Source organism: Rousettus aegyptiacus, unplaced genomic scaffold (assembly GCF_014176215.1).
Source record: "Rousettus aegyptiacus isolate mRouAeg1 unplaced genomic scaffold, mRouAeg1.p scaffold_m13_p_10, whole genome shotgun sequence".
Lineage (NCBI taxonomy): Eukaryota > Metazoa > Chordata > Mammalia > Chiroptera > Pteropodidae > Rousettus > Rousettus aegyptiacus.
This window is the reverse complement of record NW_023416285.1, coordinates 55,923,301-55,939,355: the sequence shown is the minus strand read 5'-3', so window position 1 is coordinate 55,939,355 and position 16,055 is coordinate 55,923,301. Positions and strand designations below refer to the sequence as shown.

Sequence of the window (16,055 nt, the reverse complement as noted above, 5' to 3'; positions counted from 1 at the left end):
AGTCATTGACAATAGGGTGCGCAGAAGATTCAAGGGCCAGATCTTGATGCCCACCACTCCCATAGGAATAACTAGGAAATAAAGCACATGCAGTGAAGAAAATGAATAGGAAGCTGTGCGCACATTTTTTTTGTTAATAAAGCCATAAATTCTGGAAAAAAGAGAGATTCTTCAACTAGAGAGGAATCTAATGTTCGGTACAAGTTAATAAAAAGACTTCAAGTGACATAGCTAAGTTCATGCTTGAACTCTAGAAATTACTATAGTATATGTTACTTTTTTCTTTTTTATTTGTAATTTAAATATATCGGTTTACAATGTTATATTAGTTGTAGGTGTACAGTGCACTGACTCAACATTTATGTACTTTGCAATGTGATGACCTCACTAAGTCCAGTCATCATTGCTCACTGTGTAAACTCATCATAATGTAATTGACAATATTCCCCTTCGCCAGAAGTGGAATTGCTAGGTCATATGGTAGATCCATTTTGAGTTTCTTGAGGACTCTCCATACTGTTTTCCATAGAGGTGGTATCAATTTGTAGTCCACCAATAGTGCATAATGGCTCTCTTTTCTCCTTATCCTTGCCAACAGTTGTTATTTGTTGACTTTTTGGTAATGGTCATTCTGACTCTTGTAAGGTGGTATTTCATTGTGGTTTTGATCTGCATTTACCTGATGATTAGTAATGTTGAGGATCTTTTCATATGTTTGTTGGCCATCTGCATCTCTTACTTTGGATATATGGTTTATGTTCCTTGAACATGTTTCCATTTTTTGAGATCATCTAAAATAGTTTCCTCATAGTGCCATTAAAACATTAAAGAAGATAATATGAGTTAAAGAGCTCAAAAGACCATAAAAAGTGATAGTTAATTTTTATTTTTAATTCAAATTCTGCCTAGTCAATGCAAGTTTTTCAATATACTGACACAAATGATCTTTTTATTTTAACAGTTCAAAATTCTTAATTATTGCTGAATTACAAGTACAATATACTAATATTTATTTAGAAACTATATTTAATCTAAAAGCAAAAATTATATCGCAATTTATTTCTAGACTCTTACTTTCAAAGTAGTGTTTATTTACTAATAATTATTTAATAATAAATGTGTTCTTGATGCTGGTATGGATGTGAGTTTTTATTTTACAAAATAAATTACAAAGTTATTTCAAATGGCTCTTATACTTACTTCTTTGGAGGTACAGATTTTACACATTTGTGTGAAAAAGTCTTAAAGAAATGATTGGTAAGGATAGTGTAATTTGTGAGAAAGATTTTATTAAAGTAAAACAGCTATCCTCTATTGGGTTTGCAAGATCTCCTCCAAACTTGAACAAAGCTGGCTATAATCTTGAATATACTCCAAAACTAATAACTAGAAGTGGAAAATGCCAAGGGATTATGGAGAATCAAACAATATCTTTCAAATGTGGTGATAACTAAAATGAGAACACTCCGTGTAGTAATAGTGCAAGTTATCTTTTAGAATTCTCAACCTTCTAATTTGGAAAGCAAGCAGAATAGCTATTCCCATTGGTTATGGACATGTTGGCTCAGAGAAGATCTTCACAAATGAAAAATAAATAAATAAAGTTGAACTCAGTCAAACCATTCTACATGAAGGATTTAAAAGCAGGTTAAATAAATTTTACAGATTATAGTATCCACACAACACTGTGATTAGCACTAAGTCTGAACTCATGCCTGGTTCCAGCTGAAGGGAAAGGAGACCTGAGATGATATAAATCACGATAAGTTCTAAAAGAGCTACAAAGAAGACCAAATCAAAACCTTAACCTGTTTGCAATGATGAACCACCCATTATTACATCAGAAAAATGGAATGATGAATAGCATTTTAGAAATTAATTATTAGGTCAAGGATTCATTTGAAATTTTGAGATTTGTATTGAAGGCTAAGGAATATCTCTTTTCAAAAATAACTATATGCGGACTAGGGGAGAAGATGGCAGACTAGATAAAAGCAGGGTTCGTCACCTCCCAGGACCACATTGAAATTACAACCAAATTATAAAAGCATCAACTTGGAGAATCACCTGAAGCCCAATTGATCATAACACCTACATCTGATAATATAAAGGAGCCACATTAAAGCCAGTAGGAGGGGCAAAGTTCTGAATCTGGCTGGACCTGCATCCATGGATGGTGGAGGATTACTGGGCGGGAGAGCAAGGATGCAGAGGCTCCAATGATGGAGAGAAGGTTCCTGGCCTCATCTGAGGGCTCCCCAGCCCAGGGTCTCAGCCCAGGGAAGAGAAGATTCTAATAACTCTGACTGTAGAAACTAGAGGGGATTCTGGCTGCCCGGGTGAGATAGAAGGTGACTAAGCCCCTAGACATCACTTTGAAGGATCTGCACAAAGATTTTCTGACCTGCAAACACTCACCCAGGACATCAGCCTAGGATCCATTTTGAAAAAGTCTCCATTACCCGGAGTCAGAAAGAGGGCTAGAAAGGCAGCCACCATTGTGCCTTAGTCTGGCCTCCATACAGGTCGTACAAGCTTGATTGTGCAGACCCCTCCCACGGAGCCATTAGGAGATGCTGGTCTGAGGTGGATCAGCCTGCCCCACCTAACCTGCAGACTGCCAGCGACAGTTGCCTACGGTTGGCTGCCAAGCCCTGAGCTGAGTGATTCAGAGTGAAGTATTCACAGCGGGGCAGCCATTGTTGTGAGCAGTGTTTCTAATCTCAGCAACAGTGGTCAAGACCGTGAGCCCCATTACAGAGATAAGGTCAGACAGATCACTGCTGCCATCACGAACTTGGGCAGATATTGGGCATTGTGGGCCAGTCTCAGACAGCAGCTGCTCTTGCTGTGACCTGGGTCTTATGCAGGAACTCGCAACAGTTACCAACTTTGAAGCAAGACTGAGGCTGTATTGATCTAACTGCCACTATCTCTCAGACTGCCTGGAGCACTGTAATTGGCTTGCTGCCCAGTTTAGCCCTGAGTGATTCAGAACCAAGTGTTCACAATTGGGCAGCCATCATTGTGAGTGGCCTTTCCAATCACAGCAAAAGGGGCCAGCACTGTAAGCTACATTTCAGTTCTCAGTGGCCAACCAGTGCTATGAACTGCATTTCAATGGAAAACATGGTGGACTGAGAGACGTCCCCAGATCTCTCCCCTTGAAACAACAATAAGCTGAACATCTAAAACTCAACAAAAAACACCCAAACTGCACAGCAGCACATCTGAACGTGGGATCTCTACATTTTTTTTCTTATTTAAAGTTATTCATTATAAAGTAATTTACAAATATCTTGTTGTCTTTAGTAATTTAAACAATGGACCAATAATTTCTTCTGACCAGGACACCAATAAACTAAAAACAAAATCAGGTGGCTGGATTTTCCTTCTTTACCTCATGTCTGAGGACAAAACTTGATTTTCATTAATCCAGAGATGTAGCACCAGAGATGATTTTGATCAACTCCTTTGTGATGACAGCTTGGCATGGATACTTTGAGGCATTATATAAAGCAGGGATCCAAGAGACTCAGGCACCACCTACTGGAAACCAAAAGAAAAGTGCCTTCTTTGCAACAGACTACAGACAGGCCTTTATATAATAAACTTTCTTTCTGGAAAACAGCATAATACACTTCTATTAATGCCCAGGCAGAGAAATAGTCCACTAAACACCATAAACAACCAAGGTGACAAAGCATCTCACAAAGAAAGAGAAAAATCTTTAAAAAATAAGCTTACAGACATGGAAATATGTGACTTAAACGACAGAGAATTTAGGATGGTACTTCTGAAAAAACTCAGTGAGATCAAAAACAATTTCAGGAACTAAAAAAACAACTAGATAAGCAGAGCAAGGAGATTGAAACACTCAGAAAGAGCCAAATAGAATTTCCGGAGATGAAGAACACACTGAAAAAGTTGAAAAATGAAATAGCAAGCTTGAGAAATAGAGGTGACCAAATGAAGAAAAGGATCAGTGATATCGAAGACAGAAATCTAGAAATAAATCAGAAGGAAGAAGAAGGAACCGAAGAATGAAAAAATAATGAAAGAGAAAAACAAGAACTAGCTGATACAATCAAGAGAGGAAATGTAAGAATAAAAGGCATTATTGAAGGTGAAGAAAAGGAGCAGAGGCTAGAAATCATTTTCAGACAAATAGTGGACGAGAATTTCCCAAATCTAAGGAATGAGCTGGAGCTTGGAATTCAAGAAATCAACAGAACACACAATTATCTCAACCCAAAAAAGGCCTTCACCAAGACACATTGTATTAAAGTTATCAAAAATCAATAACAAAGAATTCTCAAAGCAGCCAGGGAGAAGACAATGGTAACATATAAAGGTAAACGTATTAGATTATCATCGGACTTCTCAGCACAAACTTTATAAGCCAGAAAGGAATAGAATCAAATATTTAAACTATTAAGTGAAAGGGACTACCAGCCTAGAATAATGTATCCAGCTAAGCTCTCCTTTAGATATGGAGAAATTAAGACATTTTCAGACATACAAAAATTGAGAGAATTCTTCAATCCAAGAACTGCACTACAGGAAATACTGAAATGAGTCAGCTCACCTAAAACAAAACAACGACAACAACAACAAAATATATAATTAGGAGAAATGTGATTATCAGGCAAATAGAAGCAGAAGAGTGAAAACCTCATTAAGAACAGAGCATTATAACCTTAAATAATAAGAGAATTGCTATAACGAGATAGTAATGAATTTAGCATACACAGGAACGAATTAAGATAACAATGACTGAAAAGAGGAGGATTCAAAGATCCGAATTCGCAAAAGGGAATGGAGAATAGGCACGCGCAGAAGAAAATGGGCCACTGTGTGTGTGTGTGTGTGTGTGTGTGTGTGTGTAAAACTATCCTTTACATATTCATAATGGTAACCATACACCAAAGATTCAGAACTGAAGTATATAACATAAAATAAGAACCAGAGGCAAAACTCACAAAAGCCAACCAAAATAAAGAAAACAGAACCAAAAGGACAAGGAAGCAATGGAAACACCAAGCTACCGGAAAGCAAAAGATAAAATGTCTATAAGAAGATAATTACTCATATTTCAATAATAACTCCAAATGTACATGGACTGAACTCACTAATATAAATAAAAAGGCACAGAGTTGCAGAATGGATCAATAAACAAAAACCAACCATATGCTGCCTCCAGGAGACACATCTCAGTTCCACAAATAAATATAGACTCAAAGTGAAAGGGTGGAAAATGATATTTCAAGCAAATGGCATTCAGAGAAAAGCAGGAGTAGCAGTACTAATATCAGATAAAATAGACTTCAAAATAAAAAAGATAAAGAAAGATACTGAGGGATACTTCATAATGATAAAGGGAATCACATACCAAGAGGACATAACATTTATTAATATCTATGCTCCCAATCGGGAAGCCCCAAAATATATAAAGCAATTACTAACAGACTTAAAGGGAGAAATAAACCAAAACACTGTCATTGTAGGGGATCTAAATACCCACTGTTGGATATGGACAGATCATCCAAACAGAAAATCAATAAGGAAATAACATCCTTAAATGACACATTAGACACATTAGATATAATTAGATATAATTGACGTTTCCAGAGCCTTCTATCCCAAAACAGCTGCTTATGCATTCTTCTCTAGCGCACGTGGAACATTCTCAAGAATCGACCACATGGGACACAGAAATAGCCTTAACAAATATAAGAAGTTTGAAATTATACCAACCATATTCTCTGATCATAATGCTTTGAAACTAGAGATCAATTGCAAAAAGAAATCAAGAAGACCACAAATACATGGAGATTAAATAATATGCTACTGAAAAATAATTAGGTAAGAGAAGAAATAAAAAGAGAGATCAAGAGATACATAGAAATGAATGATAATGATAGTACAACATATCAAAACTTTTAAAACATGGCAAAAGTGGTCATAAGAAGAAAGTTCATATCATTACATGCCTCTCCAAAAACAAGAACAAATCCAAATAAGCAACCTAAAGTTTCATCTTAAAAAAACTAGAAAGGGAAGAACAAATGAAGACTAAAGTCAGCAGAAGGAAAGAAATCATCAAAATTAGAGCAAAAATAAGTGAAATTGAAAACAACAACAACAAAAAACAATAGAAAAATAAATGCAACAAAGAGCTGGTTATTTTAGAAAGTTAATAAAATTGACAAACCCCTGGCTAGGTTCACTAAAGAAAAAAGAGAAAAAACACAAATAAAATCAGGAATGAAAGGGGGGACATTACAACTAATATCACAGAAATACAAAGGATCATACAAGAATACTATGAAAAGTATATAACACCAAATACGATAGCCTAAAAGAAATGGACCAGTAATTGGAAAAATATAATCTTCCTAGACTGAAACAAGAAGAACTGAAAAATCTAAATAGACCAATCAGCAGTATAGAAATTGAAATAATCATCAAAAACCTACAAAAAAGTAAAAGTCCAGAACCAGATGACTTCACCAGTGAATTCTACCAAACATTCAAAGAAGATTTAATACCTATTCTCCTCAAACTCTTCCAAAAAACTGAAGAGAAGGCAATACTTCCTAACTCATTTTATGAGGCTAATATTATCCTGATACTGAAACCTGATAAAGAGAACACAAAAAAACAAAACTACAGACCAATATCTCTCACAAACACAGATGCAAAAATCCTAAATAAGATACTAGCAAACAGAATACAGCAACATATTAAAAAAGAGTATACACCATGATCAACTGAGCTTCATCCCAGGGACACAGTGATGGTTCAACATATGCAAATGGATTAATGTGACACACCACATAAACGAATTAAAAAATAAGAATCACATGATCATATCAATAGATGCAGAAAAAGCTTTCTACAAGATACAGCATCTATTTATGATCAAAACAGTTCATGAAATCAGTATAGAAGGAAAGTACCTTAAATTAATAAAGGCCATCTATGACAAGCCCTCAGCCAAAGTTATACTTAATGGTAAAAAACTAAAAACCTTTCCTCTAAGATCAGGATCAAGACAAGGCTGTCCACTATTGCCACTGTTATTGATTATAACATTGGAGGTCCTAGTGAGTGCAATCAGATATAAAAGGCATCCAAATAGGAAATGAAGAATTCAAACTGTCACTGTTTATGGATGACATGATTCTCTATATAGAAAACCCTAAAGACTTCACAAGAACACTACTAGAAAGAATAAGCAAATACAGTAAAGTTTCTGGTTACAAAATCAACATACAAAAATCCATACTGTTTCTATACTCTAACAACAAAGTGTCAGATAAAGAGGTGGAAAAAATAATTCCTTTAGCAATTTCAACAAAAAGAATAAATACCTAGGAATAAATTTAATGGAACATGTGAAAGACCTATATAATTAACACTCTAAGACTGTATTAAAAGAAATCAAAGCAGATACAAAGAAATGGAAGGATATTTCATATACTTGGATTGGAGGGATCAACATAGTTAAAATGACCATATTATCTAAAGCATTATCCAGATTTAATTCAATCCCCATCAAAACCCATCAACATTGTTTAAAGAAAATGGAACAAAGAATCATCAGATTCGTATGGAAGCACAAAAGACCCCGAATTGCCAAAGCCAGCCTGAGAAAAAAGAACTAGGCTAGAGGCATCACTCTGCCTGACTTCGAATTGTATTACAAAGTGACAGTAATCAAAACAGTGCACAGACCTGTGGAACAGAATCGAGAGTCAAGAAGTAAACCCATATTTATATGGGTAAATAATTTTTGACAAAAAGCAAAAATTATACAGTGGAGAAAGTAAAGCCTCTTCAATAAATGGTGCTGGGAAAACTGGAAAGCCACCTGCAAAAGAATGAAACTATGCTGTTGTCTAGCACTACACACCAAAATTAACTCAAAATAGATTAAGGACCTAAATATAAGACCTGAAACAATAAAATCCATAGAAAAATAAACAGGAACAAAACTTAAGATCCTTGGACTTAAAGAGGATTTTATGAATTTGACCTCAAAGGCAAGGGAAGTAAAAGCAAAAACAAATGAATGCGACTACATCAAACTAAAAAAGCTTTTGCTCAACAAAAGAAACAGTCAACAAGGTAAGGAAACAACCATCCGAATGAGAAAATATATTTGCAAACAACACCCCCGATAAGGGCCCACTATCCAAAATATAAAAAGACCTCATACAATTCAATAACAATAAAAAAAAAAAAAAAAAAAAAAAAAAACGATCCTATCAAAAAACGACCAGAGGATCTGAACAGACACTTCTTCCCAGAGGACATTCAAATGGCCAACAAACTTAGGAAAAGATGCTCAACGTTGCTAGCTATTAAAGAAATGTAAATCAAAACCACAATGAGATACCATCTCATACATGTTAGCATGTCTATAATCAACAGGACAAGTAATAAAAAATGTTGGAGAGGATGCAAAGAAAAAGGACCCCCCATACTCTGCTGATGGGACTGGGAATTAGTACAGCCACCATGGAAAACAGTATGGAGGTTCCTCAAAAAACTAAGAATTGATTTACCATATAGTCCAGCAATCCTTCTATTGGGTATTTACCGTAAAGACTTAAAAAATCATACCCATGAAGATATTTGCACACCAATGTTCATAGCACCATTATTTACAGTAGCTAGGACATGGAAGCAACTGAAGTGTCCTATGATAGATGATTGACTAAAAAAGCTGTGGCACATATATACAATGGAATATTACTCAACCATAAGAAGAGATGAAATACAGCTATTTGCAATTATGTGGATGGAACTCAAGATAATCATGCTAAGAAAAATAAGCCAGATAGAAAAAGTTGAAAATCACAAGATATCACTTATATGTGGGATATAAACCTAAAGGCAACAAAATAACAAGAAAAACAAACAGAGTCTCATGGACATGAATTATAGACTAGTGGTTACCAGAGGGTAGAGATGGGCATGAGGAGAGGGGTGGTGGATGGGATAAAAGGAGTCAAGTATGAGGGGGTAGAGGAAGGGTGAAGTGGGTAAAGGGGATCAAATATATGGTAGCTGAAGGAAACTGGACTTTGGGTGCTAAACACACAATGGAATATACAGATGTTAAATTATAATGTACACCTGAACATTATATAATTATATTAACCAATGTTACCCTAATAAACTTAATAAACATAAAAATAAAAAAAAATAACTATGCATTTGTACAACAAATTTCCTACTATATTAAAGGAGTTCATGGACGTTTAGAATCCAAGTTAATAGCTTTTTATAGGATCGAATATATTTAATGTGGACTGAAATAGAGATGAGATATGAAGCTGTAGCAGTCCAGGTATGAATTGATAAGTTATCTATTAGGGTGGTGAAAAGAATGGGAAGGAATGAATAGATGCCAAATTTAAGATGAGAGATCCACAGGTTTTGGTAATTTATACCATGATTTAGCCAAGTGTGTTTTCATTTCATCAGTTGAGGATTCTCATGTTCATCAACAGGTAAAGTTTTAGGTGTTATTTAACTTACCTAAAAAATCCTGAGAACTAGTTTTAGCAGTTTTTTAACATAAGAAAACTTGAGCTCATATAAATTTTTGTAATTTTAATCTTCCTAACACAAAAATTTATAACTTTTCCACTGAGACTTTACTGCCTAAGGTGCTGACTAATTCATTTCTTGATCAATTGAGTCATGTAATTTTTCTGTTCCAAAAGATTTAGAAAATTTATGATAGAAATATGTGGTAGGAAGACAAGAAATTGAGTCCATGTCATGACCTTAAAGCAGGGCAAATTTACCTCACAATTTCTGTGGGTCACCCAATCTAGGGACAGTGAGAATAGATTTTCTGTTTACATGGCTGTTGGTCTGAAACCTTGAGAGTTTTTAAGGTGAAATCTGAAACTGGCCCCTGTACGTGGAGGACAAGGAAAGACCAAAGTAGGTGTCAGATCACTCCAGATTGGTAGGTGGCATATAATAAGCAAGAGAATTTATATAGGAGGCTTGTCTTGTGCTGCTGTAAACAAGTAGATCTCCACCCCTGCCTGCCAGAATCTTAAAAGTTTATATAGAAGTTTTAACTGGGTTTATACACAGATTTAGTCCAGATGTTCTCTGTGGTACATTTTTCTTTCAAGGCTATATCCTTGAAAATGGCTCCTACTGTGGGATTGGTGGGCAAATCATACATTCCAAGAACCCTGGAGGGTGTAAGAAGCCCAGGTTTAGCTTGCAGGTCAAATAACCTGAGGTCATGTTCTCTTGATAACCTCCTCCAGCAATGTCATTAAGCTAAAATCAAGGCTGAGGTTGTAGTTATCATCTGCAGCTTGTGGTTCTCTTCAAACCTTATTGGTTGTTGGCAGAATTAATTTCCTGGTGGTTTTAAGACTGCAGTTTCTCTTTTCCTACTAGTTGTAAGCCACTCTCAGCTTCTAGATACCCCTTTCAATTCCTTGTCATGTAATCCCCATAGGTGGTTCATAATATGAATGTTTGTATTCTCTCATTCTGGACAGAATACAATTCTTTGACATCCTCTTCTGTGACCATCTGGAGAAAACTCTCTGGCCTTAAAGAGCTCATGTAATTAGGTCGGGTCCACCCAGATAATTTCCCTACTTTAAGGTCAGCTGTTTGAGGACATTAATTATATCTACAAAATTCCTTCAAGCAGTAACTAGATTAGCATTTGATTGAATAACTGAGAGAAAGGGTATGCCTATAGGGCTGGAAAACTTAGGGGTCATTCTTAGAATGTTACCTTCTACATTCACTAAAATAATAACAGCTCAGTAGATATAGAAGTGCAGTAATCTTTCAAATTTTCATCTTCCTCTTTGAAAACATCAACTAATCTATTAATGCTCATCTCATTTTAATAAAATAATTTTTATTCTTATCTCTCTTCAATATTAATAATGAGCTTTTTGAGGGTGGCAATTTTGTGTTAGGTGGTAACTATCCCCAAATAGCATAATGCCTTGTAGATAAGATGTACTCAATATGAATTAATGGAAATCATACTTAATACTAGTAATATCAAAATAGTTCTTAAAAAAAAAAACAAAAAACACTTATCCATGCATCTCACTGTGGAACAACATCTTTTCTGAGAAGATGGCTTTATGGAAAGTATAAAAGTTAAGAATGCAATAATTTATACACAACATTTAATGATATTTTACATATAAAGAAAACAAGACCCTATATTCTTTGTATAGTCACTTAGAAAGTGGCATTATGTGCTTTAATTTTAGGATAGATCTTTCTGACTAAGGATGCTTTTGAATATGTTTTTTAAAATGTCAACAGTACAAGAGAAAATGTTATGTCTGTTTTTAATCACCACCCCCCCCCCCCCACACACGCACACTATAATCTTGACATCTAGAAAAGACTTACAGAAGCAGGCAAGAGAAACGGAAAAGATGGCTTTGAGTCATCTCCATTCTGTGCTCTAACATGAGTGACTGCCACAGTTTCACAAAATGTGTAAAAAGTATAAATATGTCAAAAGACCTATCACAATTTGCCCTTAATATTTATTTTCTCTTGACTAAATTAAATGAAAAAGTGGAAAATGTAGAGCATATAAACAAATACTTAGTAATCCATTACTGTTTCTGAATAGAATAACAATGAGAGCTAAATCATAATTTCTAGAGTTGTTGACTAAGCAATGCAGAAAACTAGAAAAGTCAAGTGATTTTTTACATTTGCTTTATCTTAAGATTTATTATTTTTTAAAATTTCTGAGTAAATAAAAAAAACCTATTTTGTACGGGTATTTTTTTCTTCCTCCTATTTAAAGGCTTATTACAGCTTGTATTTTCACCTCTGGAAATTAAAATTTCAATACAACATAGGATCTGCTCCAGCTGCTGATATGAAATTTCCCCCCCATTCATATCTAATCTTGAGTTTTAATCCAATTTTGGGCTAACCATCAGACAAAACTTTATTATTTAAAAAAAATTTTCCCCTAAATTTGCTAGGAATTGTGGAAATTTTGCTCAGATAACTGAAAATAAGTAAATGTAAGTCTTTAATTTGAATGTGAGAGAAATTCTATAGCTATTCAAGAAAACATTCTAAATTTCTGATTAGGATACAACATGCAGTTTTCATGGAACAGTAAATAATCATTTAAAATTTTTGATCCAAGTGCTTGATGATAAAAGTAAAAATGCTGTTATTTTATCTATTTTATTTTAATAGCATCTTTACTCTGTAGAATACAATAGTCAATTTTCTTTATGCTGTGAGTAAAGATAGAATAAATAATTTTAGAATGAGGTTAAAGCATTTATAAAAAAAGAAAGAGGATTGAATTTTTCTGGAGAGTAATATGATTTTTATTTGGAAGTGGAGAAACATCATAGCCTCTTTTAATCGTACATAATTGTAAGGTCATATTAACAAGCTCATTTAAAAAATACATGTTAAAAAATAGACACCTATCTGTGCATTATACGTGGCAATACTACATGCAAAAACTAAGGGGGCAAATAAGAGCTGGAAAGAGAAGTAATAGCAGTGTTTAACATTTTTAAAACATGATAGCGATATGTAGCAACCAACTAGATTATCTACTACCTTTGAGCATGCTAAACTTGTTCTATCAACAAACTCCTTAGGCAGCTGGATTCACTTGTGTTGAAATAGCCAGCCTCCTCTCCACCTAGCAAGCACTGTAGACGGCTGCAAAGAATCCTCTCTCAGTTCAGTGAATTTCATCCCTCGTCTTTGGAGAAGATAAGTGTAGCAACCAATCCAAAAATAATTTTGTTCTCCACTTTTATTATCTTTGTCATACCCACACAGTCCAATGTCTCCTAACTTCAGCTACAGAAGCAGGAAGTGAATACCAAACCAAAAAAATGTTGTGAATCGCTCAATAGGTCACACAGTACCTACTGAGGTACACCTGGTGTGCCAGTTTCCAACTTTACAATAGCTTTTAGCTAGAAGCTTATAGTTTGTAAATATATGGTACACACATTAAACTGAGAGATAAAACCAAGACCCTGTACAAGTGAGCTCATCTTCACACTCAAATGCTTAATCCAGGTAGACAATAGCTGTTCTGTATTACTTCTGGCCCAATTGGAAAAAACATAAGCATATCTATCAAACTGGCAAAATTTAGCTTTATAGTATTTCTACTCGACCCAACTTTGCCACACTGATAATTATCAAATTATATAATCATTCTACAAAATAGAAGAAACTATTCTATAAAATATAACAAATAACTTAGATGTGTAACCCCTTAAATTTTTTTTTAATTATAACATTTAAAAAGTTTGTAGATTCCAGAATTCCCTTCTTGATCCATTTATTTGCTTTTCCCATTATTTGTGAGAAATATTGCTTCAAATATTGCTTCTTTTTTCTTATTATTTCTGAGAAATATTGCTTCATTACTCCACCCAAAATCTCTAATGTCCACTGTCTCTCCTGGATAGGCCCGCCTCTATTTTCAAATTTTGTTTGAACTCCAGTTTACTGTTTTCCTCCATCCTCCAAAACCTACTGTTCTTTTTACAGGGAGGATAGCCTCTGACACCAGGAATCCAACAGTCTACTGAGAAAGTAAGTATCCTGATAATTAGTATATAACTTTACATGTGCTATGAGAAGTGAAGAAAAGGTAAATAAAAAATACAATAAATATACTGAGAAGGAACTTTTAATCCAATCTTGTGTTTCCAAGTTAAACTTAAATTAATCATACAATTATGACTTCCACATTAGTCATTTGGTTATATCTACATTCTTCAAGATGACATGAACGACTTCATATTCTTTCCTCAACCAAGCAGACCAATATCATAATCCCTCTTTATAAGCTAATTATATTAATATAGATATTCTTTCCAGAACATATCATGGTATTCCTTGTATCTTTGTGCATATCTTGACAGTCTAAAATGCTTTTATTCACCAGTTGGGGCCAATGAATCATTTGATAATAATCAGTTCAAATAGCTCTTCTATGATACTTTCTACCTTCCAAGACAAGACTTAGATTCAGCAATTCCATTATTTAGTTTATTTATGATTTTTAACATAAGCTATATATGATATATATGTGATATATCACTTATTTGATATATATACACATTATTTTTGTGTATATATAATATGTATAATATATTTTAACAGGCCTTACCATATTTTACAATGATTATTTTAGAATTGGACACAGTCATTGAGCTTCAAACTCTGTCATTTGCCTAATATGTCACTTAATATAGAATACATGCTCTGCTAATATTTCACTAATTTTTATGTCTCTTTTAGTTACAAGTAATGCTTCTGTCTGGTGAAATACTTTTTAAAAAACATAGAAGGAAATGTAACCAGTGCTTTGAACAATTTTTTTTTAATTTAAATATAATCATAACACAACTTTTTTTTTTCTCCCATGTGTTTTCAAGCTGCTCATTGGGGTAAATTTTCTTGCTACCACTGGATAAAAACTTGGAGAGAACATTTACTTTCTCTGGTTATTCTTAGATAATAGGAAATCAAGTGATTACTTGAAGTGGAATAACACAGTTTCAATTTAAACTTTAAAGCATGCATTTCAACATATTAATCAATCCTTGCTTTTTCATATCAGGGTAATTTTTTCCTTTTGCATGTAGACAGCTCATTCCAAGCTTTGTCTTTACATTTGGTGAAAAGGTTGTGTTCACTTCTCCATTTTAACTGCTTGCTTATATTTTTGACTTAGCTCTCCAAAATTATTAGGGAGAAAATTTCAGGGAATAATGAAACTCTTCCCCTAATGGTATGGTCCTTATTCCCAAGTTAGCTTTCCACTCTCTGGACTTGACTGTACTTGAAACAGAACATTCTCATCAGCATTTGCTGGGTTCTGTAGAGGCTCCTTAGCTGGAATCTCCAGACTGTAATTTTACAGAGACTGCTGCTGTTTTTCAGCAGTTCACTCAGAATCTTTCCACTGAACTTTTTAAAAATGACCCCCAGCCTGAAAAATGCTTCAAGCACTTGCATTTGGACACATTTCTTTGAATTTCATATCAACTTTATCAGAGTTCTATAGTGGAAAATTTTAATTAAACATTAAATTTTATATAATAGAGAACATACAAGTCAATTTTCAGTGTCAAAGGCCCTACACAGAGATAACTTATGAGATTTGTGCAAATTTTCCAAACATTTTTAAATATATAGAATTATTTCTGTACACAAAATTCCACACACATATATATTAGTATTTCTGTGTGTGTATTTGTATATGTATGTATGTAGATATGTATCTATGCATAGCATACTTGAAATGTATATATACTGTATACATATATGTGTACTGCATACACACACAAATATATAGACTTTAGCAACTTGCTTTAATCACTTAGCATTTGTAGACATCTTTCCAAAGTCTACTTATTAATTCACTTGAAGTAGTGTAATGTCTGTTATATCTTTTTTTTTCTTTTATTCTTTTTTTTTCCCCCAGCACCTAAAGAGGACACATCTTTAAAAGAAATCTATTTTGGGGGAAAGCAGTGAGTGATCTGCTTAACAAGGAAGAACCAGAGTCCACATGGACAGAGATCAACAGTTGTGTTAAGCACTAATGAATGAGTTTGGCTGTAAGTGTCCCCTTCATAGAAAAGACACAAAAATTGATACAATGTCTATTGCTATATCTTTTCGGTGGGCTGCACTGGTTAGAAAGGATACTGGCAACTATGTGCACCATGTTGTATCTCTTTAAATTGCTTATTTTGGCATTACATAGACTATCATTTTGTTAAAAATTAGGGAAATTTATGTTAGATGAAATCATATAAAATTAATCTCTCTCTCTCTCTCTCCCTATCTCTCCCACACACAAACACACACACATATATGCACACACAGACATATACATATATATAATCTTTTTTAATTATAAGAGCTATTTTTTCTGTTTTCAGAATATTGAGATAATATTCAAATATGTAAATAAGACATCTAAAAATTATCATTTTCACTTGTGATAT

At 34.1% G+C, this 16,055-nt stretch overlaps 1 long non-coding RNA gene across 1 annotated transcript in view; it reads left to right on the top strand.

Moving 5' to 3' along the window:
- LOC107516577 overlaps window positions 1–15,646 on the top strand; it is a 51,759-nt gene extending 36,113 nt beyond the window's left edge. The window contains exons 2-3 of the long non-coding RNA XR_001598332.2: window positions 13,582–13,626; window positions 15,527–15,646. This is a non-coding gene — a long non-coding RNA (uncharacterized LOC107516577). The remainder of the gene's footprint in view (window positions 1–13,581; window positions 13,627–15,526) is intronic.
- The last annotated feature ends 409 nt before the right edge of the window (window positions 15,647–16,055 follow it).